This window comes from Danio rerio, chromosome 3 (genome assembly GCF_052040795.2).
Source record: "Danio rerio strain M-AB ecotype USA chromosome 3, GRCz13ab, whole genome shotgun sequence".
In the NCBI taxonomy this organism is placed as follows: domain Eukaryota; kingdom Metazoa; phylum Chordata; class Actinopteri; order Cypriniformes; family Danionidae; genus Danio; species Danio rerio.
In genome coordinates, this window is record NC_141023.1 from 45,446,311 (window position 1) to 45,472,335 (window position 26,025).

General features: G+C 34.7%; 1 protein-coding gene across 4 annotated transcripts in view; it reads left to right on the forward strand.

Moving 5' to 3' along the window:
- Nucleotides 1-3,273: 3,273 nt before the first annotated feature.
- gpr146 (G protein-coupled receptor 146) overlaps nt 3,274-26,025 on the forward strand; it is a 30,207-nt gene continuing 7,455 nt past the window's right edge. For 3 of the 4 annotated variants that reach the window (XR_015479938.1, XR_015479937.1, XR_015479939.1), the window contains exon 1: nt 3,274-3,533. The gene's annotated coding sequence lies outside the window, so the exon portion shown is untranslated. The remainder of the gene's footprint in view (nt 3,534-26,025) is intronic. The other variant, NM_001320482.1, reaches the window with a different exon arrangement.

Here is a 26,025-nt window from a genome sequence, read left to right on the forward strand (position 1 = left end):
TTTTCGAATTCTATGAATTCGGACGTACTACTTGGCTCGTATACTGATTGTAGCGTACTATATAGTATGGAAGTATGCGGTTTCAGACGCAGCCAAAGTCTCTTAAAGGCAAGTCATTTCACTTGGCGGCCATCTTTAAAATGCCTTTCAGGCAGTATGCTCGGGCATTCTGTGTAAATGGGGAAACATCAAATTCTCCAAAACTGCTTGCCAAGCTTACGATTAAATTCCATATTAGGAATAACTAATAAAATTAAACAACAACTGTCTATTTAGTTTCATTTCTAAATATTCATATCACACAAAATCTGCAGAAACTCAAGTCTGGTCCGATCACCATTGTCATTCTATAGCGATCGCTGATTGGCTCCTGTACTAGAAGGCGGGCTTTATTTGAGATATAGCAATCGCTGATTGGCTCCTGTACTAGAAGGCGGGCTTTATTTGAAATATAGCAATCGCTGATTGGCTCCTGTACTAGAAGGCGGGCTTTATTTGAAATATAGCAATCGCTGATTGGCTTCTGTACTAGAAGGCGGGCTTTATTCGAGATATAGCAATCGCTGATTGGCTCCTGTACTAAAAGGTGGCTTTATTTGCCATTTAGTGATCGCTGATTGGCTCCTGTACTAAAAGTCAGGGCTTTATTCGCCATATTAACTGTTACACTTTTCCCCATTCAAAAGTATAAGAGTCTTTGGAATAGTGTCTGACAGAAAGTTTCAGTCGACGTCATTCTCGATCAAGATATGTTAAAGTAAAGCTGTAAAAGCCGTTCAGCTACGCATCTTGTTTCGCCTTTTGGTACTCTTTTATTGTATTGTATTATTTTCGCGAGGAAATGCAACTATTTGTCAGTTTAGGCTAATTCAGTCATACGATAATGTACGAGTTTAAAATGGAGGCATGGCACCCAACCCCACCCCTAAAGCCAACCGTCATTGGGTGATAAGAAAATCGTACTAAATTGTATGAATGAGATCGTGCAAATTCATTAAAATAAGCCACTAAATCAAAAAGTTATGAATTGCTGTGAGAACGTTTTGAACAATTTGGAATGGTTATAAATAATTTTGGATGTGCCAATTTTTGTTTAAAGGTAAATAAGAGCTGTGCTTTAATTATGCAGAACAATTGCAGTCCCATTAAGCATTTCAAATTACACAGTCAAATTAAAAATAGATGGAAATATAAAAGCATTAATATTGGTGCCAAAATCTAAACTTATGTTTTGGGAGATGCCTGTGTAATTTCCGGTCAACACAAACCTGCTGGTTAATTAAAAGTGACTTTAAGTCAGAATTTGACAGTGGTATGAATCATTTTGGGCTTGACTGTATATATGTTGGAAACTGTGGGAAACACTCAATACTAACAGAGGTATTTGTAATGTATGCGGCTTCTGGATGACAGAATGTGTGTCGTAGATGTCACACGATGATTGATCTGATTGACAGAGCAATGTGTATTTTGGTATATTTGTTACCCATGAAACATCAAGATTTCATCTAGACAAAATCCCATCATCTGACACAGCGAGTGCTGTAACTGACTGTAAAAATCATGTAATCTGAAAAGGGCTTAACTCAAATAACAGCACACTTAACATTGAAGCAGATAAGCTACAGTGGCAGTAGAAGAGTGCACTGGTTACTTTCTTGCCATTTAAAATAATAATAATAATAATAATAATAATAATAATAATAATAATAATAATAATTATTATTATTATTATTATTATTATTATTATTACTATTATAACAATAATAATAATAATAATTATTATTATTATTATATTAATGTTAATAATAATAATTCTGGTGGTATACAATCACACTTATGCACAATTTCTTTTCAGACTATGCTATTAATTCAATTTGTAATGCTGTGTCTGGAATACTTAAATTGTGTTCACTCTTACATTGTGTGCTTGTTTGTTTTATTTTGTAAAGTGATTAAAACACTGGCTAAAGTAAACATTGGCTGCATCCTACTGCACAGTTGATGGAAAGAGATCCTCAACCCCACCCCCAATCTCATGAAGCAGTAAATGAGTCATTCTTATTGCACTCTCAAAATATTTAAATATTTATATATGTGTTATAGAATTTTAAAGATTAACTTTCAATGCTTAGTAGCACTGACACTTTTCTCTGTTGAGTTTTATTGTGTATTTTTTTAATTGTTTTAAAGCACTTTGCTCAACTTTGTAGTACTATGGTATATAAATAAAGGTTGGTTGATTTAAATATATTCAAATTAATATATATTTTTAAATACTTTTCTTTATATTTTTAATTTGACAGTGTAATTTGAAATGATTCATGGGGCTGCAATTGTTTTGCATAATTACAGTACAACTTATCTTTTTGTCAGATACTTTGTTTTCCATCATAGTTTGAAACACTGCAGTTCACACTACAGCTGATTGGTTTGGCTATAACACTTTAAAACTTAAAAATAAAATAAGTGACCTTTAAACATCAGCCATTGATGAAAATATACTAAAATTCTGAATAGGCAATTAGGGCAATACAAACACTTAACTAAACACATAATCGTCAGATTCTGTTTCCTTTCTAAATATTCATTAACATTTTTATTAAACTCATTTACAGCTGTCTCCTTCAGCCATTTCTATTCAACAAAAGCAGCCCGCGTTTATTCTTGTCTGTAAAAATCTACTGCAAACAGGTTAGTTTCCTCATCCAGAATACTGGTGTAAGTTGGTCTAAATAATGCTGAGGGATCAGTAATCCTCTGACCTGCAGACTCAAAGCTGCTTTTGTGGCTTGTTTTGAAGGCGATAGTGAATGAGTGTGCTGCTGAAAGTTGCTGCGTGTGTGTGTGTGTGTGTGTGTGTGTGTTTCACCCCTCCCTTCACTGCACTCGTCCAATGACCGCGAATTAAGCGAATTTACAACCCCTACTACGGTGGAGAATGCGCTTATGAATATTAATAAGTTCTTAATCGCGTAGATCCACTGCCTTCCAATGGGAAACGCCTTGGTCATGAATATGAACGATCCTGCGAGGGCGTTGTTGTGTAACCTTCCAATGAAGAACGTATGCGTCATGAATATTAATTAGACACGGGCGTCTTTGCTGCGTTATTATCCAACGGCGAAAGTTTGGCTCATGAATATAAATGAACAGTGTTTGCCGTAGTAGGATTTGATAATTTTTGCAGTCGGGTCTTTTGAAGAGGACTGTGGGGGAGGGTCACGTGACGTGTGTACACACACTGTAGAGTTCAGCACCACTCGACTCGTAGTAAGATCATCAGCGTCCTCCCCTTTCCAGAACAAGCGTTGACGGACCAGAGACGAATTTACCATATGCAACTGTGTTTACGCCACATCTCGGCGCCTTGATCGATCGCATTTTACTTACTTTCTTTTACACGCAGTCCGGGTACTTCTGCTGCCGTTTTAGGAGCTTTTGGCAAAGTATCCGAGGAGAAATGTCAATGGAAATACAGCAGAACCCGATGCCTCCGTAGAGCTGTCCGAGTGCCAAGAACTGGTCCTCTGGTGAGTAGGTTAGCCAATAACGTACCTCCCTATGTTGCGTTTAAAGTTGTTTTTGAACTAACATTTAACCTGGTGTTATTTCGTCAGCGGCGATAAGAGAGCTCACGTTCATGTGAGACACTTTCTATGTGTTTACCGCTCGAACTGTGGCATATCGATGACAGTTAGGTAAAACTGCAACATCAGTCAGGTTAAATTTGAACGTGTAATGGCCGGAGGAAAAACATAAACAAACCAGTGATGTTAAATAACGCATAAATAAATACCAGTTGTTTAATAAAGATTACAAAATAGTGCTTTTGTTTGGTCACAATCAAAGAATTAAGAACATTTAAATGAATAAATAAATAAATAAATAAATAAATAAATAAATAATTAGTAACCACAACTTGCTGCACTAACCGTAGTCCATAAAACGGTGGTAACGTTAATATTCTAATAAATATGCCAAAAGCCTTGTTATTACACTTTTATTATAATAAAAACCATGGCTAATTTTGGTAAGGAATGCAAATATATAAGGTGTGTTTGTGTAAAACTTACATTTTGTATCATTTCTTTCCAATGTAATTTCAGTGTAAATATCTTTAAGGTTTGAAAAAAACTAAGCATCAACAGAGCCTGAGATATACTATGTATCTTTACATTTAAACACTGTTTGTACTCTTATAACAGTTTGAGGTTTTAATTTGAAGTAATATTGAAAATAAATAAAAAAGTGCAGCTAAGTTAGTTAAGTAGTCGACTAATAAGTAAAAAGTGTTTCATTATTATTTTTTTAGGCTTAGTAAAGTATGAACACACGTTCATCGACTCATTAAACAACAGTCATATTAGACTAAAGTAGTCTAACAATTTAAACAGTTATAACCATTTTTTTTTTCATTTGCACCTAAAACTACATGTTGTATTATTTTTGGTAGCACATTGAGGTTTTTACCCCCTTTAAAGTTAAGTTGAGTTTGAAAGTAGCAAATGGAGAAGCATGATGTTGTTTTTATTCGCCTGAAGCCTATATTTATTCTCGTACTCTGACACATTTGTTGATTTCGCAATGCACCTGTCTATAAATGATGTTGCTGGGAAGTGACATCCGACTTCGTGTTTTACCTCATCAACGAAAAACCCCAGTGAGGCTACGTTACCATTGGAATGGGTCCATGTAGGACTTGTAAGAGGATGGCAATGTGCCTGTGTGTTCTGCTGAAGACTGCACACGTCATAGAAGACAGCTGAGAGATGCTTGCCTCTTTGCCTAAAGACACTGACGGGCGCTTTGCTCTCCAACACGGTCTGGACTGTCCAGCTGGACATGAGAGGATTATATAACCTGTTATCCAATTTTTCTCATACAGTCATGTCAACTTTGATCTCTCATGTTCCCTTTAGTCTGCATGTTTGCAATATTATCAGTTGGATGGAAAATGCGTTTGAATGATACAAATTGATATTGAGATGTGAGTATTCAGTACTATATCTATAGTAATACGCACAATTAATTTTGGGAATAATTAATATCTTTTTAACTTGTTTAGAGTTCTGCATTTATTTTGGTAATGCATAGATACACATAATTTGAAATATTATTATGTATTATTATTAACATAGGCTCAATCTGAAAACGTAGCCCTATATAAGTTTCTGGTGAATTATGTAGACAGAAGTATGTATGGCTGCATTTCGTCTTTAAAATGAACGCTACGAGGCGGTATGATGCTGTTCCTTTTCACGCTTACCAGCTGACTGCTTACCTTCATATGGATTGCTTTCCCGCTGTTACAAGTTTGTCCAGTTAGCATTGGTGGACTTGAGATGCAGGGAGGAGTTGACCGAGATTACGGGGTTCAAGTCTGGCGAATACCATTTTTTAAAAGTAGGTAAGACAAAAACAAAAGCCAAAAAATAAAATAAACAAGTAAATAACAGGGTGGGAATTTGGTAAAATCTGAAAACGTGGTAAAAATTAGACGAGGTTTTTTTTTTCTGGATTGCTCTTTAAAACTTTCGGTTGGGTTTAGGGAAGTTGGTCGGCGGGTCAATTAGTGCTTTTGAAAACTAGTGGTTGGGTTTAGGGAAAGAAGATGATTGGTCAGTTGATCGGTCAGTCATTCAGTCAGTCAGTCAAACAGTGGCCAATCAGTGAAATTTGAGATTCCAAATGGGTACACAGCGGCCTCTGGTGAAAAAAAAAAAAACATAGCTACTGTGATTTATTTGTTGCTCTCCAGAAATGTATAGGGGTACGTTTTCAGAATGAGCCTGGGTTGTTTGTTATTTATAGTGTCCAAGTATTCCAATTTGATACTCAAGTAGATTATATTATATTATATTATATTATATTATATTATATTATATTATATTATATTATAATATATTATATTATAATTATATTGTATTATATTATATTATAATGAAAACATTGATAATTTAAAATATTTATTTTCAATAATGAAAACTAATGTACTGTCAATTAAAAGTAAGCTTAAATTGTCAATAAATTAGCACTTAGAGGATGCATTAAATTAAGGCTCCATGATATTGAAAAAATCGGACATTGCAATATTGTATTTTTCTGTGATATACATATTAAATATACATACTACAATATACTTTATCTATAAAATTCCACCAAATGATTAAACAGCAGTATTTGGAAAGAATGTATAGTCAATTTATTTTAAGGCTCAATTCTCGCAATTAGCAAACCAATAACTATGACTTTTGCTTCAATAAACTCCTGATTTGCTCCTTATTAATAATATTAATATATAATATTAATGTAGTTTATGTATTGGGTTATGCATGTAGAATAAGATCATGCAGAATATGTAGATTATAAGTACTAATAAGTACTAACCTGATCCAGTTACTATGACCATTTATGTGAAACTGCTTTGACACAATCTACATTGTAAAAGCGCTATACAAATAAAGCTGAATTGAATTAAATTGAATTAATAAGCAGCCAATATCTAATAATAAGTACCTACTTAATACTGAGAGTTGTCCCCCAAAGAGTTACTTAGTGTATTAATTTAGATTAATTGGGATGATTCTTTCGAGGAGTGAATCATGCATAAAAAGTAATGATGAATGTGAAAATGCAAAGATAAAAGTGAGATAAACAGTGCATGCTTTATGGTTTTGTATATTTTAATGTAAAAAAATACACTGCAAAATCAACTTAATACTGCATATCTTGACTTGAGATTTGACTCATTGCAATATCGATGCAAAAACGATATATTGTGCAGCCCTAGATGAAAACATAATAAGTAATGTTTTTAGTAGCAGATCAGCATATTAAAATGATTTCTAAAGGATAATCTGATGCTAAACACTGGAGTAATTATACTGAAAATTCAGGTTTGAATCCCAGAAATAAACTGCATTTTAAAAATATATCTAAACAATAAAAACTATAAAATTGTAGCAGAATTTCACAATATTTTCTGTATTTTTTTGAGACGTCTTTGACACACATTTTTAAAAGTTCGCTCATAAATCGAAGCCTAACCAAATTGCTCTATGCAAATCATGCATGGATGGTTTTGTATAACCAGGAATGCTCCAGCACGGAGAATTTGTTTTTCCTCGGTTTAAGACTGCCTAGTGATAAGCCATGCTCGCGGTACGCAAACACACAGAGTGATCTCTCCTGCTGATGACTTTACAAAGAAGTGCTGAGAGAACATACCGTCCCTGGGGTCAACACAGCTGAGCCGGTGTCAGGAACACTAATATAGAGATGTGCAGGAGCTTTAATTGAGATGTTGTTTGTATGGTGCTTACAACTTCAAGAAAGCATTAGAGACTGTAGAAATAGTGCCCTGGAATACATTGGTTGCCCTTCAGCTTGTAGGTGGTGGATGAATTGTGCAGTGGGAGGATGAAGGACTGAAACGGGTCGAGGCACTGGTGAATAAAATTACTTGTCGCTTCTGAGGCGAGAAAGGTCCCTCTGCAATACCCACAGCAGGCAAATTTTAATTATGCGCTCACACGGTTGAGTGTGCATTTATTAATTGTACGTTTTCAGCTGAATATTAAATATTTTGGTTTGAATATTGATGAGGCACACTTTGATCTCTATACCAAGATGACCACTACTAGACTCTTAACAGAATTGCATTTCAAGCCTTTTCCATTCATTCTCATTAAACTGGAATGATATACAACAAAGTCAAATTTACATTAAACTGAATGAATGAGTATTGTCAAATAATGCACAACATTTGATTGATTTTCATTTGATTTTGTTAGTTGTTAACTATGGTTAAACTTTCTAAACCAGTTGACAATAACAGAGTTGACATGTTCCACCATTTATTGCTTTAGCTCAAGATGCTAATCTCAAACTAGATCCCACATGGCATGTCTAAAACAAAGTGTTATCTGTTCGCTATGCTTTAAAGGTCCTGTGAAGTGCTATGAAATATTATTTTTTATTCTGTTTTTTGGGGGGCGATTACATTTTTATTCATTTTACATGTGGGCTGTGAAGACCTCTGATAACAAAAAGGGAATAAGCTGGGGGACAATGAATGAAATTAGAAACAATACAGAAAATAAATATTTGAAGCAAATGTTTTTTTTTTTACTTAGTAAATGCGAAAAAGATGAAAAACAGACTTTAATTCATGATAATTAAAGCTGAATGTATGAATCAGGAGGCGTAGACAGTAAAAATGTGGTATTACTGTGTTATTATTCAACTATTAAGTTATTAAAAGTTGGTTTATCTTGGAGATGTAAAATGTACACAGGATTCAGTTACTCGTTTGAGCTGAAAGAGGGGCTAAAAACACCACACATTTTCACTTAAGATTGGGAACTGGTTTAAATATTGGTAACATTATAAAGCCGATTGACCTTTTGTAAAAAAAATGTTTACAATTGATAATCAAAAATGTATTTTATCTGCATTTTAAATTAGATTTTGGTTGTGGTATTGGTTAAGAATATGTAGCAAACTGAGTGTTTTAAATGTTAATCCCATTCATTTTGAATTAGGGAACAAAATAACAACATGGATGACTGTATAATAATGCATTGGACATTAACTTAATTAACTTAATTAAAACAAAACACCCTTTTGCACATTACTGATTTAAACCACGTTGAAATTACAATTTACAAACAAGCAAAAAAGTCAAATATGGTCATGTTTGTTGTCCTGCAAGGAAAGTTTTTTTAGATATTAGTATTAGTATTGTTAGTTTTTAAGATATCTATAAGCTAGTGTACTCCAAAACAGTGACACAATTTGTATTTGGAAGATATAAAACTGATATCATATCTGAAACTTTTTATGAATTATTATTGAAATGACAGAGACACAAAATTAAGGATCAATTTAAGTAAAGGTGCAAAAAATAAAAAGAGCTTAAGGCTTGGTCACTTGCAGTTTTTTTTTTTTTGTTTTGGCAAAAAAAAATCTAAATATTTACATTTACAGGTAGTTCGCAGTTCTATAAGATAATCCTCAACTTCTGTGTATGAGAGGTTTTTATGGATGGCTGTCTTCATGTTGGGCACGATGAGTGCAAAGTGGCCGTCTTTTCATCAGACAGGACAGTCATGGCCCTTTTCAGCGGTTTAAGCAAGTTTACTATTTCTTCGGCATTGCTGATGTTGGCGCTATCAAGTGTATCGCGTCATTTTTGCTTACCTGTGTACTGAAAAGAGTTGCCGTTATTGCTGCTTGATGCTCAAGGTAGCGTTCGGCTTCATTTTCACAGCTAAGTGCTGTTCATACTTCCCGCGCGGCTCCCAAATGATCACTCTGTGCTACAAACTAAATGTCATTTACAACTTTATTACCTGCTATTCACAGCTTATGCAGATTCTGTTCACTTAAGTAATCGCGCGCGTCTATAATGAAGTAGGGCGCGCGCCTGCCCTCTCTGTAGTAACAGCTTAAAGTCAGCAGCTCACGACACGTTATGTGTGATTTTGTGACCGCGAATACATCATTATGAAGACAGAAATAAAATTTTTGGGTGAAATGTATCATATAAAAACAGTATGTGACACTTTCAACACCATTAGAAGGTATCCATGTCGCTGAGCAAAGTATGTAAAACAATATGAAGACTTTAAAACTTTGGTTATGTTTGACCCAATATGCGTGTCAAAAAAGCACTGCTTGATGTGAATGAGATGAACTGAGTTAATAATATGCTGTTCTCAGGGGTGGACAGATGATATTGACATATAACTTATTATTTGCATACGTCATCTTATTAGCAGTAACGGTCTTTTCATGATCTGCAATATTAGTTTCATCTCAGTGAATGCATGCTCTTTGGCGATGGTCACACGACTCACAGCATCGTGACGATTAAATGAAGGATTAAATAATGCTAGAACATCTTATGCTTAAAATGTGTAGATTAAGTAGCAAACACTGTTCCCTGAAAACTCCATTTTACAATCGGCTTTACAGTGAATGCTTTAGTCATTTTCATTGCAGACTTTAAATGCTGGAAGTTTTTTTATCCACTCTTCGAAAAATGTAAATGCTGGATTGATATTCATGACACGATCACTAATCAGAGGTGTCATTATTTGTAACTTTAGGTGGTTTATAAAACTAAATCTGTCAGTGTTGTTTTCATTCTCTCGTATCGGAACTGACAGCTGATATTAACCAATACTTTCGCATTCTGTTCTAGCGCAGTGGGCCAATAAGAAGAGCTTGAAGGCGGGACAAGCACTGCAGGCTTTGTTTACAGCAGCAAATTGACATGTCAACTGTTTTAAACCATTCTTGAAGCGCTGCGTTTGTTGTTTTTAGGTGCAAAGATGCTTAATGCATGAATGCCTCCTAATTCCGCCCTTGTGGTGAACAGTTTGCTGTGAAAACAGGTCGCACGACAACAATTATATGCCCTCGCTCAAATGCTCCCAAATATATTTTGAGGTCTCATAGATAAAATTTCAGGTGCATACAAAAACTGTCGCAATTTCGAGACCTGGTATTGCTTTCTCACTACAATTGATCCGCTCCAGAGTTTGTTTCAATCGAGCTGAGACCACCTCATTCAGGCAATCTCGAACCAATTGCGTGGATCCGAGCGCGATTGTTGGATTCACATATGCCAAACGAACTATGATAACTGGGGAAACGCGCCAGGTTCTAATACAAAAGTTTAGGTGGTAAAGCACCCATAACTCTAAACTGTTCTCAAAGTTACAAAAGTAACTAAACAAAACCATATATACTGCACCCAAGATTAGAATTTAAATATTAATTATTAATAGAAAATTTACAGTTTATGTTTGCTTTATTAGCAAATGCCTCATTTTCCTACTTTTATAAATGTGTAACCTTATTATATTCTGAACTCCAAATCATCATTCTTCCTCTTCCTCTGCTTTCTATTTCCTAAACACAGAAGTGAAAAATGTATTGTAACACATCACCATCTGACTGCAGAGCGCTCATACACACATACACACACACACACACACACACACACACACACACACACACACACACACACACACAAAGCTCAGAAAATGCAATCATGTGACATCACTCAGCCGATTCGCAGAATTTGCTGTACATTCCAGCGCGGATATGAGGGGTGTGGAACAGCTCATTTAGTTTTACACCCACTGCACGCGGTCAGCCAGCACGTCTTGTTGTTTATGTACAATTAATAACAGAGGTCACTGAGAAGTGTGCAGAGCTGTGGGACTCGTCCCCTTGCAGGCGTGCTTGCTCATGTACGGACGCTGTAGGCGTTAGAAGGCCTTTCAAAATGACACGCTTTACAGCAAGCCGTGATGTCCTTTTGCACCCGCTTAGGAATGCTTGAGTCTACCAGCCTAGACAGTGTTTGGTCATGGTCTCTTGAGGAAGGCAAGATGCTGCAGTGTTTAAAAAGGATGGCAGGTTGACAATTTGTTTTTCTGCCAGCAAGCCGAGTCTGCAAGTTTTTGATTTTTTTATTTTTATTTTATTTTTAAAGGCTGTGGCAGTTTTAAAAGTTTGAGATTAGCAAGATTTGTATTATTTTTATATTAGGCAAGAAGGTAACCTTTACAAAAAAGTTTGTAACGGAAGGGCTGCACAATATATTGTTTTAGCATAATATGCATTGCAGTGTTCAAGTCTGCAGTAATCGCATCGCAGGGATCTCCAATGTAGTTGGGTTTATAGTTTACCTGACACTACAGTTAACAACATAGTGGAGTAATTTCATATTTTTACACATCTTTTAAGCCATTTGGACGCATTTAATAAAACCTTCATAGGATAAAGATTAATTTTACATTATATAATTATTTACTTATATAATTATTTACCTAATAGATTGTACTTATTTAATTATTTACGTACAACTTATTTACTAAATTACTATTATTATTATTATTATTATTATTATTTTATTTTTATTATTATTATTATACAGTGATTATTTAATTTCTGCTTTTGAATATGGTTTGACCTGACAGAAAATTATAAATTATAATTATAATAAAATTAAAAAACTAAATTATAATAAAATTGTTTATTTACATATTTTCACTGTTGTATTTCACTTTGCTTGTCATTTTTTATTATATTTCATGCAGATGCTCTCCCCTACAGAATCGTCCCAATCGATCCAAAATTATGAACTTTTTACAAGCTATTCAAGTCATCTGCTGAAACTGCATTTATATTGCAATATACCGATTCTAAATGCAAATAGCACACTTGAAACTAACTCTGGACCTTTTATTTGCTCATTGTAATCGGGGTAATGAGGGAATAACACACCTGGCCATTGAACAGCTTAAAAGTGAATTTTCTAATTGCCTTTGGACCCTTAACAAGTGAGAGGCACATATGCAAACTGTTGTAATTCCTACGCCATTCACCTGCTTTTGATGTAAATACCATCAACTTAAAGCTGACAGTCTGCAGTTAAAACACATCTTGTTAGTTTCCTTTCAAATGAATGAAAATATTGCAATATCAGTTTTTTCCAGCCCTATTAAACGTACTAACATGAATAAACAATGAAGAGTATATTTATTATTATTAATACAGTAGCCCCTTTCACACAGTGATACCGGTAAATATCTGGAAAATTTCCGGAACGACTTTACCGGTATATTCAAAAAAGCGCTGTTCACACAGGCGAGGACGTTACGGAAATTTTCCAGAAAAGAGCATTCACACATCCATTCCAAAATACCGGTAAATTCTGACATCATTCACCACAAATGAGCTTTAAACGGCTGCGCTTGTATTTGTAAACATTTGACTAAATTACAGACTGTGGATGATCAATATTGTGAACAACTTTCGCAGGATCACTTTCGCATGTCGAGATGTTCATAATATGTGCGTGTGCAGGCGCTCATAGGCGCACGCAAAGCTTGAAGGTAAACAAACAACGGCTTATCATAAGCATCTCATCGATGATTATTTACACAGTTGGCATTAAGAAGAACATATAAACGTGATCTGACTAACTTCTAGCAGCTAAATGTGTCTGGAAAAATATTCAAAGGGTTTTATCCTCACAAACCGCGCGGACGTAAATGCGTCTGACTGTTGAGATTGGCTAAAGCAGACGTCTCACGTCAGCACGTTCTAGACGTGCACGCGCTTATTACGGCAATCTTCCTTCTGCATTCACACAGCGCAGCATTCCGGCAAATTGCCGGTAATGTTACAACTTCTCTTTCCGGAAAATAGCCAGAACGAATTTACCGGTATTTTCAAAAAGGACCTGTTCACACATACAACCTTTCCGGAAAATTGCCGGCAATTTTCCGGAAAGGTCTGTATGTGTGAAAGGGGCTAGTGTTTATTTATGTTTATTAATATTAGTTATTGGAAATAAAATATGTTTGCCATTTGTTAAAACTACTTATTTAAAATAAGCTGAAACAACACAATTATTATTTTTTATTTTTTTTTGGGTGGACAACTTAATGGTTTTATGTTCAATCTACTTAAATTTGCAAAAACTAATAAGTTAACTTATTTTCTTCATTTTGTCCCAACATAAATCGATTGTGTGGAACCCAGCATTTTTTACAGTGTTGATAGTTCATGTTTACTCACTAATGTTAACAAGCATTAATTTGGATTCCTAATAATGCATTAGTAAATGTTGAACTATGATTTGTAAATGCTGTACAAGTATCGTTCATTATTAGTTCATGTTGGTAAATACATGAACTAATGGAATCTTATTGTAAAGCGTTAAGAAGTTAATAGTTTTATATAGTAGTGCTGCCTTGAATAGATAAAAAAAATATCAATAAAATATTTTAAAATGTGCAATATTGAGACACACATAATGAACACAAACATGAAAGACTGAGTTGTGATATAAAGCAGTGGGTTTTTTTTAAAACAGTGTTCTAGAGCAGGGGTTCCCAAACTTTTCAGCCCGCAACCCCCAAAATGATAATGCCAGTGACTCGTGACCCCCAATATTCTCTGAGGTGGTGGTTATAAATACAGAAACCTTGTATGCAATGACGCACGCACACCAATAGACCCAAGTCTATTCTTTGTTTGTTTTTTTATGTATGTCAGTGCTGTAAATGGGCTAGAAAGTTTAACCTGGTGTTATAAAATCAATCTGCTGCATCTGAAAGTATTGCTGTGCCTTTAGTATAATGTAATTACCAGAGAAGTCGCAATCCAGCAGAACTATTAACTATAAGCTACTATAGTAACTATATAGTTTATAGTAACTATAAACAACTATTTTTTTCTCTTTAGTAGGTTATTGATAAAATACAGTAAGTCTTAAGGTTTAATAAAAATTAATTGATTTTTGAAAATCACCAGGCGATCCCCCTTCATTGTCCCACGACCCTTCGAGGGGTCCCGACCCCCACTTTGAGAACCTCTGTTCTAGAATGAAAAAGCCCCTCATTCAGAATGCCCTTTACATTGCATTTCATAAAAACTATCTCCGTCCACACTATGCATTCTAAAATACATGATGCCAACTATTTGCGATTGTGGAAAGCTGCTCCATTTTCAAAAGTTTGTGTTTTAGTTTATACGGATCACCAGCATTTCCAAACGAAAACAGGGTCTTTAGTTTTTCAAAAATGCTCCGTTTTTGCAAAGATTTTGTGAATGCCTGGTTAGGTATAAGTAGGGCTGTAACGATACACCAAACCCACGATTCGATTCGTATCACGATTTTTGACCCACGATTCGATTCGTATCACGATTTTTTTTTCGTGTGGGGTGGGGAAAAAAAGATTTTTAAAACTATTTTTTATTAAATAGAATTATATCATTTTTGTTTTCTTTGTAACAAAATACTTTTGAAAAACCAAACCGAACTAAACTCCATTGTGTAGATCATTCAAGCATGTTAAAAATGATTTTTCAATCAAGTTCTCTAACATAGAAAAAGTCAATTAAATGGCTAGGGATGCTCATTTCGGTTAATTTTGCTAACAGACAACCACCGCTCATTAATCGGTTATTATAATAACAGTTAACTGGTCAGATTACTATTAATTTTATATTAAACAAATTGACGTGTCTATTTTGTGTCTGACACGTTAAATATTGCATTTTAAAATAGGCTACTGATTTATTTTTAAATGCTAGCATATTAATAACAGAACAGAACAACAGAGCATCTTCACGCACCTGCAGTGTTTAGCACAGAAGAGCAGAATAATTTAAATAAAATGAATAAAATAAATAGGACTGCCCTAATTTATTTTCATTTAAATAATTAATTTGTATTACAAAACGAAAATACTGACTGATTCTTTTTAACAAACGGCATAGGCTGTTTTTTTCCAATTATGTTTTTTCTTCCGTCAAATAAAAACCGCGGACTTCCTCAAATTGCCCGCTCCACGGAAAAAATACGCATTTATTTAATGCCCCGCTGTTATTATTATTATAACAAAACCTTTTACATTTTAATAGAAATCATTATTTTAAAGAATAAGTCCTGATGGTTTCCTCTCTCTCCCTCGCGGTTCAAGTGCGCATGCTGCATGATGAAAAGACAACAACAACGCACGCATATGTAGACTTTTTGTAAACAGTTTTGTTGTTCAAATATGCTATTGCATTAATGTGCATACATGCTTTATAAGCCGAAAACAAGGCGCATCTCACTGCCTTTATGTTGACAAGGAAAAAAGAAGAGAAGAAGCGCGGTCCTCTTATGAAACGACTGAATCAGCTGGGTATCGATTGTGCATAAGTGTAGCTGTCTGTGTTGTTACAATTGTAATATTTAATGCTATTGTTATATTCAAGATTTGTACATTCATACAGCTCTGGATAACTTAAAACAGCGATTAGACCTTCAGAGCGGCATGCGTCCTGAAGTAAAGCGAAACGGCTATAAACTCCAGCAAGATAGAGTGATTATAACCAGAGTCATATACCTTTATCTCTAAATAAAGTATAACTATAGAAACTGTTCATCTTAACTGAAAGCTTCGTCCTGTTTCCTGGCCTCACGCATCGCGCTGTCAGTCAGCACGTAACGTTAACTCCCAAAGGTTCAAACAGAAAGCGCACAGCAAGATTACAGAAAAGTTTCCTCTGCAGAGGAGTCGGGGCATCTGGTGAACGCCCATCCCTCTGCGCAGCCACATTAACAACAATGCTTTGACAGCACTGGCAATGTTTCTGCCGTTGTCGGTTGTCAAGAGGGGTTAAGTTGGTTTTGTTTTTGATATTCCTGACACATTTAGACCGCGGTCCGTTAAAGCCCTCGCAATTAGCGTTTAACCGGGAGAGCTCGCACGGAGCTCTTAGTAAGGGACTGTCTGAATGTGTCAGGAATATCAAAAACAAAACCAACTTAACCCCTCTAACGGACCACGCAGTGCTCGTAATGTCAAGCGGGAAAAAAGTGTTTCCTCACGTTCTTCTTCAACTAGCTCAACTTTTGCTGGCACGCGTGACGTTATTGGAAAGGTAGTCACGGGGTGTGTCGCGATTCTCTCTTATCACACCGCGACACAGGATCGTAGATCTGAGTGTCGCGATTTCGATTTTATATTGTGTATCGTTACAGCCCTAGGTATAAGCATAACAAAATGTACAGTATGTGTCAAAAAATGAAAACTCTTAAATCTGCCAGTTCAGTGAATTATTACTTCAAATATTTTCTGTAAATATAAATGATTAATTGGAGGTTTTGTCCAAAACAACACACTTCAATTCTAAATACAGTTGTGGTCAGAATTATTAGCCCCCCTTTAATTTCTTTTTTTTTTTTTTTATATTTCCTAAATGATGTTTAACAGAGCAAGGACATTTTCACAGCATGTCTGATAATATATTTCCTTCTGGATAAAATATTATTTGTTTTATTTCATCTAGAGTAAAAGCAGTTAGTCAAAATGATTAGCCCCTTAAACTATATTTGTTTTATATCTGTCTACAGAACAAACTATTATGTTTAGAAATGTGTTGAAAATAAGTCTTCTCTCCGTTAAACAGAAATTGGGGGAAAAAATAAACAGGGGGTACTAATAATTCAGGGGTGCTAATAATTCTGACTAGAGCTGTATATACAACAAACAGTATGTTATTAATAGAATAAATGAGTCTGCTGTGTAAGTGTAAGTATAAGTGCTGTGTTTGTGTAAATATACATATTTCTGAATTCACTAAAAGAGTAGTAAAAACATGTAGCTCTTCAAGTCAATTGTAGACAAACCCAGATGTACTACTACTAACATTTTGAAGTGCACATCTGATGAACATTTCACTATGCTGTTAGGCCATGACAGAGGAATTTGTGAATGGAAGTGAAGCAATTCAACTGACACCGGAAGGTCTTGTGACAATAACATGGTGATTGTAGAATGTCTGTTTATTCAGATTACAAACATTCATACTATATAAAATTATATATATATATATATATATATATATATATATATATATATATATATATATATATATATATATATATATATATATATATATATATAATTTTTGTTTTTTTGCTGTAAAGTAATTATTATTACTTGCTTATGTTAGACAGACTTAGACAAAAACAAACCCATGAAGGAAATTAATTTATTAACTATAACTATTCTTTCATAACTTAAATTAAAGGGTAACTATGTATTTCAACAGGTAAGTTACTTGATAAGGTTACCTGTGTCACAAATAGTATAGTAATATTTTAGACAATAAAGATTGTACTCCGTTAGTTAGAAAATTTCTTTAAATTTATTTTTAAAAATGGTCATATTTCATATTTGCATTCATTTTTATTTTCATTTTGCAAATTTAATATTTTTTAATAATAATGTTTAATTTCTGCGTAGTCATGTGACACTGAAAACTGGAGAAATGCTGAAAATTCAGCTTTGCATCACAGGAATAATAATTTTGATATGTTCAAGTGAAACAAATAAAAATATTGCATTTTTTATTATTATAATTATTATTATTTCACAATATTACTTTTTGACTGTATTTTTAAGGATAAATGCAGCATTGGTGAACTTTGATGAAGAATTTTGCTAAAAACATTTACATGCCAAAACTTGTATAATGTGTAATGCTAGAACTAGATTACTGTTACATCTTTTTTCTTCTAACCAATATTTCTGGTTTTTATATCATATCTATATCAGCATCTTTTGAACTATTTAGTGTCAATGAATCATGTCTTCCGAGAAAAAAATGGAGATAAGATAACAATAAACAACACAACTGTTTGATGATAAGTATTTTTAAGCATTAGATCATCATAACAGAAGAATTTTTAAAGATAAAGTCGCCTTGGAATGCTACAGAAAATTTGTCATTAGCAAAAAGGCATCTTAATTATCCATATAGTGTATTTTGAATATATTATACAGTATAAACATGCCCTCCGAAGACCTGTATTAAGTGGAACATGGATCAGTGGATGAGTAAATACTGATGCTTTTAGCAGTGTGCAACTAAAACCCTTATTTATCGGTTGCCATGGTCAAAGCGAGAGCTGGAAGTGAACAGGATAATCTCTGTTTTGAAGAGAGCGATAGGGACACGGGTTGCGGCTAGTTTTGCTGTTGTATTGTGTTTACTATGTCCTTTTGCAAGATATTTTGTTTCTTTGGATTTAATGGATGAAAGCATTATGGAGTCAGACTTTGACACCTGCCCTTTAGAAACCAAGCCCTCGTGTCTTGTTTTCCCTTGGCAGTTCTTTTCTTCTCTTTCCAAAGTGTCTAACCAAGTCTCTTGCCAACACCCTTAAAAAGCAGTGGATAATCTTAAAGGCCTCTTAAAATTAAAATACAGTTTTTAGATGCTACTTATCACTATGTTAGTTTTAAAGGATATCCATAAGCAAGTATGCTCCAAAACAGTTGCACAATTCACATTTAGACGATTTAATTTTGATAAAGCTTGCTATTATTTGGAAAGCAAAATTTTTTTGACATCACCTCATACTTCAGTTTCTCGTCAGATCTTCCGACCAATCAAATGTTCTATAATAGTGTTCGACATGTCCCGCCCCTTCAAGACATTTCTTATTTGCTTTTAAGTTGATCTCAACCACTCTCACTGGCAGAGCTGAAAAGAAAAAAAAAAAACGAAACGCTATAGACTGATTTTTACGTGACTGACATTTTAAAAGCGAAAGTGAGGCTGCGGTGAGAAGAAACCCCGAAGTGTTGCCTGAAGTCACACAGGAATGGTGACTGCTTTGGTATATTCTGAATGAATAGTAAAAATAAAAAGGGAAATCGGACCTCAATTTTAGCTAAGTTAAGGGAAATGCACTGGTTAGCTGACATTTTTTTTCCCAAACACATGTTTTAGATACCATTTATCAAGCTCAAGTTCATGAACTGATTCTTTCACTATATTAGTGTCACGATACTTAATTTCGGTACTGAAAAAAACAAAACGTCAGTTCTACACTTCCCGTTGAGCGTGTTCTTAAACAATGCTAATTTGCCAGTATTTACCAGTGCTCAACAGAAATGCCTGTGATTGGCCGTGAAGATAATTTGTTCATCGCTCACTGATGTTTACTGAGTGCAAACACAGACGATCGTCATGGCTTTAAAATACTCCAGTGTCCATGTATCTGTGTTTGCAATTGGTGAACTAATGACTTTCACGGCCAATCACAGTCATTTTCTGTTGAGCACTGTAAATCAGCGGTGTTTAAGAATGCGCTTAAATGTTAGCAGGAATGGACTTTTTATTAAATTCCAGTATTGTGACAACACTATTACAGACAACACGAGCATATGCTCCAAACATTGTACAGAGGACTGCAATGTTTTATTGCTCACTGGGTTACATGGGCTGACGCAGGGAAGCGTCCCAACTGTGTTTACCTGGTACCATGAACTGAAGCCTAAGACACTTAAGTGTATTACTCTCAAAGAGATTGTGATTTTGTTTGACGCCTAATAGGCTTTTAATTTATTAAATTAAACTTAACTTTATTAAAAGTGATGTGTACACCACATCTGCGCTTTGAAATCGAGGCAACAACTGGAGGTCTTCTCTCTGCAGCCTCGCTTTTGTTTTTTAAAATGGCAGTCGCATGAAATAAGCATATCGAGTGTTATTTTATGAAGGGTTGGAGCTACTATATGTCCCACCCTGTGTTTCAGTTGAGATAATGTCAAATATCGTAATAAATTATGGCACTTTTAAACAAATTATCTTACAACATAGATGGTTCATTAGCAACAAAAACATAAATAAACTCAATTCATTACAGTTTTAGTCCTTTTTTATTTGCTTAAGTCTAAAAATGTAAAGTTTTGTTGGGGTGTAACGGATCACTGTTGAGTTGTGATCCGTATGGATTACAATCCACAGATCGGAACGCACATGACCTGTGGATGAATAACTTTTTTCCGAACTTGTAGGATAATCCAACATTTACAACAATTGCAGAGAGATTGCCTCCCCCATCATTCAAATCACGTGTATGCAAGCATTGTGGCTTCCCTGTACAATATAGTGATGACGGAAAAGGTTGCGGTGGGACCTAAATGCTTTCTCAGGCTATTAATTAAAGATGTTTTCTGTCACTGTTTGTTTAGTCTGCGTTAATGCATTCAGTGTTAAGCTGCACAATTAAACATTAAAAGATCGTGATCTGAATTTAAAACTGTGCAACATGAATGATGAATAATTATTTGCGTATGTTTATTAATCTTTCGTAGCTCTGCGTTCAGATCTGCATTTGATCGAGAGAGATTCAATTTTCACACTTTTTCAGTTCGTTACAAACAATTAAATAACACATAGGTACTGAGAAAACAGTTTATAGTTCAGATATAAACACTGATGTTTATGGTAAAGATTAAAATCACCGTTTAATGGAACTTGATGCTGGTGATAGCAATTACATTGTGTAACCAATGGGTGGTGACAAACAACTATCAAAATGATGTCACTGAATAGGTTTTCAAAAATGATGAAGTTTCATATGAATTGTTGAATCATTAATTGAAAATAAATATGAGCTGTTGTACAAGATGTGAGATTTCTATATTTTTTATTATCGGCAACAGTAGCAAACATAATTTTTTTTTATTAAAAACTTTCCCTTTTTTCAGCTGTTTTTTTCTTGATTTTTATTTTTATAATAAATTTCCAGGTTCCAAGTTCTGTTTGTTATAACCAATGGGTTTGAAGTAATATTTTTGTATAAATATAAAGAGCAAATGACATTTGTCTTCTCCCTTTTTTGCTAATTAAAAAATGGTTCGATCCGTGACTCAAAAACTGTAGTGTGATCTGATTCCGAACCGTGAGATTTGTGATCCGTTACACCACTAATGTTTTGTCTTTTAAAGTAAATGAGGAAGACAGTTTAGCCTTTACAAGCTTTACCTTCTTATAGGAGACATAAGGTACACTGGTAGTCGTATACCGGTTAGACCTCAACATAAAGTGCTGCATGTACATACAGAGCTGTTGATGCGAAAACATGCTGGTTCTTTATAGGTGTGTGACTGCAAGGTGAAAAGGGTAAATGAGCATCTCCACCCTCTAGTGAGAGGCAGAGGAACAGTCCGTAGTTGTCTGTCTCCAAGCCAAAACAGTCACTCTTTGACGGCGTTACATAAGCAGACAGGGGAACGCTCACTCAACAGTCATTATATCTGCTCAGATGTGCTCTGCGGTGTCTGGGAAGACTCCATGTCTACTGCCAAATAAGTGCTGACATGCGCACAAAAGCCAGAGGCCTTTATTTTTTATATATATATATATATAAAACATACATTTATTAACATTATTATTATTATTATCTAAAAAAAAACTGCTGCAACAGTATATGAACAAACTGTAATTTAAAGAATTAACACCGTCAAAATGCAAACACTGGTTGTTAGGCAGGGTGGATGCTGGATGTATCCATTTTGCTGAAAATGGAAAGTAATTATTTTATAATATATATTTGTTATTATTTTACATTATTATATAGTTTATTTTTGTCTTGTAAGGACTGGTGTGTCCTTTTACTGATGCACAACAGCTAATTAATTTGTTTTAACGCAATTATTCTTGTTGCTGCTGTTTATATTTTGAAAATTTCCTTTAAAATAAAAAAGTGAAAAACAAATAAAAAATTATTCATTAAAATAAAAGTAAAAACACATTAGTTTGTGAAATAGTTACTACACTAGAAAAATATTTAGTTTTACTTGTTCAAACTACTTATTTAAAATGAGCTGAAACAACACAATTCTTGAGATTTCCTTGGGACAACTTAATTTTTTTTATCTTCAATCCACATACATTTGTTTAAAGTGTTATGTTAACTTAATTGATTTGTGTTGGGACAACATGAATGAATTGTGTTCAACCCTGCATTTGTACAGTGCGGGCTTACTGATTACATTACTTGCCCACTGCTACACCTCCCCCAGTGTCATTTTGCTTTTCTCCTAGAAATAAAGACTAATAATTTCAGCTACAACAGATGCTACAAAAAAAAAAGGAAAGCATCTGCTCTGCTTCATAAAGCACACGCTGCCGTCACTGCACATTCAGTCTTTACACAGAGTATGCATTATCACAAATTTGAAAATAAAAGCGCACATTCAAAAGGGAGTTCAATGCCCACATATTAATAGAAGCTCCTTGATTCATGTGATATACAGTATCCTTTCTACCTTCCCACCCAACCAGTCTTACACATTTCTTTACAAGTGAGAACATTTACTCACAAGCTATGCTTCCATCCTTCTGTTTGTATGCACATTTTCGGCTATTGCACACAAAATGCTTAATGTAAGCATTAAAATGCAAATCAATTTTGAAAATGCACATAAAAATGTGTGATCAGAGATATGACAGTTCATCCTTCATCAAAGTGATGTTATCCTTATAACTGTCTTGAGCAGCTGTGCTCTCAAAGAGCGGTTTCGTGCCTCTAAAATACAGTTACTACTGTGTTTGTTTATTATGTTTCATCTCTGCTTCTGAGGCACAAGTCATTTATTTTAGAAGAAAAAAAAGTTGCTCCTTATACTGCAGCAAACTCCATTTTTATTTCTGATATTTGCAGCCAGTTATTTGGAAGTGACAGTTTTGTTTTTTAGACTAATTGGATGGAAAAGTGCTTTATTCACAAAGGATTTGTTCAATTTTTTTTCGCCAGTTTAGTTCACATCTTTGGATGGAAACATAGCTACTGTGACGACCCTTGCGGTAATGAAATTATTTTTGATGAGTTTGTGTGAATTACACCATATTTACTATAATCACAAATGAGCATTGAAAAGTTGAAGGTACAGTAACTATTATAATGTTTGGTTAAATGTTGTTGTTATAGTCATTTCAGGGTAGAGCTGCACGATTCTGGCTAAAATGAGAATCACGATTTGTTTTGCTTAAAATAAAGATCACGATTTTCTCACGATTCTGTAGATGTAAAATAAAGGAATGGTAAAAACAAACATATGGCACAACATCGATAATAATATTATCTGTAGGTCTACTGGTTTCTATAAATAATTCTATTCTATATTAATCTATTCTTATAATATTTCTGATGTTGAATTATAATGTTTAAGATATATGCTTGCAATCTGTCATATTAGACAATTTAATTCACTGGTAAAATCAGACATTTGCCATTATCAGATTATATTCAACAATATATAGGCTGGAGTAGTTATACTGACATTGTAAACATTTATTTTCATGCACAGCTGTGTGTTCCCTATAAAAGTAAAAGCATATAAAATACTTGTCGTAATCATAACTCTAAAATGCGATATGATCATTTAAATGAAGTGCACACTTTCGGTTTCATTTTGACTGCTAAGTGCTTGTTCGTACTTCGCATGCGGCTCCCAAACGATCACTCTGTGCCACAAACTGAATATTATTTACAACTGTATTACCTGTTACTCGCAACATATGCAGGTTCTGTTCACTAAAGCGCGCACGCGTCTATCCTTAAGTAGAGCTCGCGTGCCCGCCCTCTCTGTGATAACAGCTCACGGTCAGCACGTCACGTGTGATTTCCTGATCGCGAAAACATCATTATATTAAAACAAAAATGACATTTTTAGGCCTTATAAATACAGTATGTGACTCATTCAACATCATTTGGAGGTGTCAATGTCACTGAGCAACATGTGTAAAACAATGAAAAGACTTGCAAGCCGTCTTTTCTTCTCTCCTGAACTTGAAAATATAATTGGCAGAATCATAGAAATGCTGGATTAAGATCGTCTGGGGGGTCGAATTGAGATTGCGATCTTTTAACGTTTAATTGTGCAGCTCTATTTCAGGGTGGACCTGGGTTTTTAGGAGTTTTACATTAAGAGCAAAATTGGATGTCATAGAGATTCTGTTCATTGTGAAGTCATGCAAATTCACCTGACCAACTTAAAGAATGTTAAAACTGGATTTTTAAGCTATCACCAAAATAGTGAATGTTACATTCAAAGGGCACCTAGGGTGAAAAATCTACTTTTTACTACAAGCTGTTTGGACAGACATGTGTGTACGTATAGTGTATAGACCGTCATATTGTTTTTTTTTTTTTTTTTTTTTTTTAACAACATAAAAACGGTGGACCAATTGAAGCGGTTTTCAGAGCGACAGAAACTTGACGTAGGAGTGCAGTCATTGTGTTTACCCTGATAGAAACCTTTGTTAAGCATTCTAAAATGCATGGTGCTGCATGGCGCAACGATTCGGGACACTTCATGTTTCTGCCGCGCCACAGAGTGTGTACTGTGCCGTGTGGCGGCTTCGAGCGGCCCATTCAAAGTTAATGCCTCAGTCAAAGTTAATCCAGTGTGTGTGGTTATTTGTTTCTGTGTACAAGCTCCGCACTTGAAACTAGCACACAATTGACTGTAAAACTATACAAAGACACATGATTTTGTACTCTCTGCTTGGTCTGTGTCCGAGTCGTACATGTACAGCTGAATGCGAGTTCTCTCACTCATGTCCCTTCTCACATTCCGCCTGTCTGTTGCAAACACAGAGCAGGTGAGCTCTTGGCTCCGCCCGCTTGTTACGTTGGCCGGGAAGCCGAAACTAATTTTCATGTGAAGCAACACGCCCCTAAAACAGCGAGCTGTGTACACGCCCCTAAAATGACACTTTAACACATTATAATAAAAACATCTGAACTGTGTGTTGAACTGAAGCCAAACTGGCACACTCAGAAGAACCATAATAGTAATATTAAATCATAAGAAAGGGGTAAACTATATGCCCTTAAAAGTGTCTCAGCCTCAGACATCTCACCAAGCACTGCTCACAGACCTTTGGATAAATGTCTAATGCATATGGCACATTTTTCTGCAAAGACTTTAGCAAATCCTCTGATTTGTTTAAATATCTATGATTTCTGGAAGTGTGCAGTATGCAGAAATCTGATAGTCTGATCTGATAAAAAAGCTGTGATGATTATATTGATGATATCGCTTATTAATAAACGTATAGCTTTCTGAGACATTCATGAGTCAGTGATTTACTAGCTGCACACCCGTCTGTTATTTTGAAGATCTGAATCAGCAATACTCACTGCTTTAAAAAAGCTTTAACATGTGATGTTGACTCAAACACAGGTGTGCTTACCCAGCAAACACACAACATCATAAAACGTTAAAATTAGGTTAGATTTAGATCGCCAGCATCTTAGGACGTTTTTTTATGTTCAATAATGATGTGAAATGACATTAATAATTGGTTGATTTTAGGTTGTGTTGTGAAAATGACCAAAATCCAACATCAGGACAACATTTTAAACCAACGTCATTATTGATGTCAAATAGGCATGAGACGGTAACCGTTTTTAAGGTATACCGCGGTTTGGAAAAGTCAAGGTTTTAAAACCAACAACTTTTTCTGCTATACTGTTCCTAAGGTATATGTAAGATTTTTTATTCACTGTTATTTACAACAACAGTGTCTCCAGCAGACAACATCACCAAAGATGCCGTTTTAAATTGTAAATAAATCAATGCTTTTGGAACTAATGAAGACAGCAGCAGTCAAATGTTTACTGGTCCAAAATAG